This window comes from Gavialis gangeticus, unplaced genomic scaffold (assembly GCF_001723915.1).
Source record: "Gavialis gangeticus isolate Ggan-Ray unplaced genomic scaffold, GavGan_comp1, whole genome shotgun sequence".
Lineage (NCBI taxonomy): Eukaryota > Metazoa > Chordata > Crocodylia > Gavialidae > Gavialis > Gavialis gangeticus.
Window position 1 is genome coordinate 36,402,967 of NW_017728997.1, and position 3,458 is coordinate 36,406,424.

The 3,458-nt window shown below is 35.9% G+C and overlaps 1 long non-coding RNA gene across 1 annotated transcript in view; it reads left to right on the forward strand.

Annotated features, from left to right (window-relative positions):
* LOC109289137 overlaps positions 1–2,852 on the forward strand; it is a 287,443-nt gene extending 284,591 nt beyond the window's left edge. The window contains exons 3-5 of the long non-coding RNA XR_002095306.1: positions 320–428; positions 1,578–1,714; positions 2,456–2,852. This is a non-coding gene — a long non-coding RNA (uncharacterized LOC109289137). The remainder of the gene's footprint in view (positions 1–319; positions 429–1,577; positions 1,715–2,455) is intronic.
* Positions 2,853–3,458: the final 606 nt, after the last annotated feature.

Genomic DNA, 3,458 nt, shown 5'->3' on the forward strand with positions numbered 1-3,458 from the left:
TATATATATATATATCATGTAGCCATCACTAAAACTAGGGGATAGATTTGGTTATTGATCATATTTGGAGACATTTAAACAGTAACTATTTGCAAGACTAAATTCCATTTTGCTCTTGAGTGTTTCTTCATATGTGTATGACTGACTTGTTTTATTGTACATGAAATGACAGTTCCCACCCACTGCTCCTTTCCACCTACCCATCCACCCACATCAGCTTTCATCATTGGCATGTTCAAATCAGACACCTTTGTCATGTCCAAAGATCATTTCTGAAATCTTGAAACTGGAGATTTTTCTTTTTTCTTTTTTTTCCCAGTGATGCCTGTGAAAACAAAAAGATATTGCAAAGGATGTTATAGTACCAAAGAAACCCCATCATTTTCTTGCAGTCTACTTGCATAATGTTTAAGCAACACCTCTATGAGGTAAAAATATTATTCTGAAAATACTGTATTTATTTTGAAATTTAATGTAGAACCTTTACTTTTTAACAACCGATGTTGACTAATGGCTTTAAAAACACTGTATAAAAAACAGTGTAGTACTATATCAAAAATAGCAGGATTGATTCTGTTCATCCTGTTTCCCTGTGTCAGTGGTAACTGATTTAGCCAAGTATCTGGTTAACGTGGAGATTCACCATTTAGTAGTAAATCAAATGGCAGTCCATTTGCTCTGTCTGTGTAGACAGAAGGTTTCTCTCTACCCATGAGTTTTACCAACAGCCTTATGAAAGTTGGCATAATCAAGGAAAATCTGTGTTTCTTAGGGTTTTAAAGGTGAAGAATGCTCATTTTTGCAGGTGAAAATGACTTTTCCAGCCCTAGGGTCATTTACTTTATTCTACAGAAAAGTGGTGTGTCCTAGGTTTGGTTAACATTCAAAAAATTCTTCTTATACATTTCATAAAAACATTTTTAGGTCCTAGTGTCCTGTCTTTTGGAGACCACCCTCTACCCCCTCCCAACTCTGTGGCATACTAGTGAAAGACCCTTTGGTCGTTTTCTAGCCAAAGGTACAGCTGTAATCAGATGACTTAAGTGTCTGAGAGTTTGTTGAATGACTATGATAATCTACTGACATTTCACAGAACAGCAGCAGTTGTTGGGAGGTATTTGAAGTCCAACTAAACAGGAACTGACTTGTTAGCTCTCATTTTTAAATGTTCATTTTAAATACCTGACCATATTTTTCCAAAATGACAAAAAATGATGCGGCTCTCATGAACTAGAATAGATTTTCATGTTTTTCATGGCTTTCAAGATGAATATGGCAATTTCAAACAGAACCAAAGAGTCAGCCAAACTGCATACTCTGTCATAAGAGTTTTCAAAGGCAGTAGATTTTCATAAGTACCATAATACAGTCTCAATTCATATTAACTCACAGAGGAAGTTAAAATAACATGATACTTGCAGTTTTTCTTCTCGACATCTGCAGGATCCTAGAGATGGAAAAACTGTAATGTAACCTTTTACAAGCAAAATGGTAGAATATCACGAGAGCTACTATTTGTCTTAGATTCTATTGTTTTTCCTTCCTTCATTTTATTCCTTTCCATCCTTCTTCTTTAGCGTGCTATTTAGTTAAAGGAAATGGCCACTGGTGGTGGTGTTACTGGTAAAGAAGTGACATCGTGCAAGCTTCCTGCTAAGCCGACATCCCTTCCTCTACTTCCTCCCACCATAGAGTACAATATAGCATTACAGATGTAGGTATTCCAAATTGCTTTTCAATATAATAATTATATATATATCCTCTGGTCTGCAGGACTATTCATGATGCTGGCAACTCTGGAGACAGAGTTCAGTCTAGCTTTAAAGAAAAGACAGTGCAGCTGTATCTGTAAGCAATATTACTACATGTAAGTCACTGTCAAAATCATGCATCTAGTCCTTTATTTTTAGGGAAATGTATAATGGAAGCCCTCATGGTCTTTGATTTATTTAACCTGAGGACTGTATGAATAAAGTATGTTTGGTTTGAACTGAGCAATGGTTTGAATCATAAACTCTTAAGAGCTGAAGTATTTTTTCCTAAGAGAGAAGATGTAATCAAAAGCAAGACTTCCCAGGTTAATGCTTATAGTTACAGAATATTCTCATGGTTAAAAGTAGACATTTTCCTTCTAAAAAATACCTAGGTATGACTTTTCATCTCAGATATAGTAACCCTGAACCTTAACATGGGTCAGTCTTTGATTGCATTATCTTTTTTATTTGCATTGTATAACATTTCTTGAAATGAGGCCCAGCACTTGCAACCATGTACTTAGTTTCAGAGATTTTGTGGGTGGAAGGGGTAGGGGAGGGTGAACAGAGGTATCAACAGTTGCTTACAAATGGGCTACACTACTGTTAAATACTGTCACTTAATTCTCCTAATATTGTTCCCTATGATTCTGTTCCTCTATCTTTCTCTCTTTCCCCTCCTTTTTTGCCCTTCTTGGCAGGGAAGATAATGTTCTCCACCAGTTCTGTTGTCCACCTTCTGGGTCTAGTAGTCCATCTTCAAGATAACAGAGAAGCTCTGGGTCGCTAAGTGTGCAGAGTGCTACATCTGTATTTTTCATCTTTCTCCTCCTCTTTCTCTCACTGGTGTGTATGAGACTTACACGATTATGGAAACACCTGAGATTCTGGTTTACATAAAGTTTAAAAATAATCAGGATGGCACAGCCATAATTTTTTTGCTAGGAATGTCTGATTATTTTCCTTCTGCTCTTTCTCCTCCAAGTTTTCATTTCTCCCAGCAGTATGTCCAGCATTTAAATTTCATAGGAAGTGTAAACAATATGTAAAATGTATAATATATTTTGAATTAAAATAAACAGTGCCATAAACTTTGCAGTGTGCTGTACTTTTTCTTGTTATAGGCAATGATCAGGATTTCGTATAAACTGTGCTAACTAATATGAATTGTGTTTTTCCTATAATGGTACCATAGTAGCCTTCTAAAAGTGTTAGTGAATGCATATCTTGGAGTTGAACTCTTGGTGCGAAGTTAAGATCTGGCTCTGAACATCATTGGTGTTTGGAAATGTAGGACTCTGCCTTAGGCTGTGTATCTTCTGACTCTGCTGATGATGCATATTTACATAATTTGCTGCACAACTATATTTGATTTGTCTTGAGTAGCTGTATTTTTCAACATTCATAATGTCTGTAAACCCGCTAATTTTATATGCAACTCTGTGAAATAGTCATATTCTGTATTAGGCACTGACAAACATACAGAACAGTTTAAAGGAACAGTAATTTCTTTACTATTAGCACTTAATTGGATATGGTACATTTTTCTGCAAGCTATGTTCAGCATCATGTCAAGATTCAGATTTGTCCTTGGATGGTTACATAATTCCACTGAAGTAAATATGAACTGCCCACATGCATCTAAAGATAGTTTCCCAACATGGATTTGGTAGCTAGAAATAGAAGTGATGCAACCAGCCATTA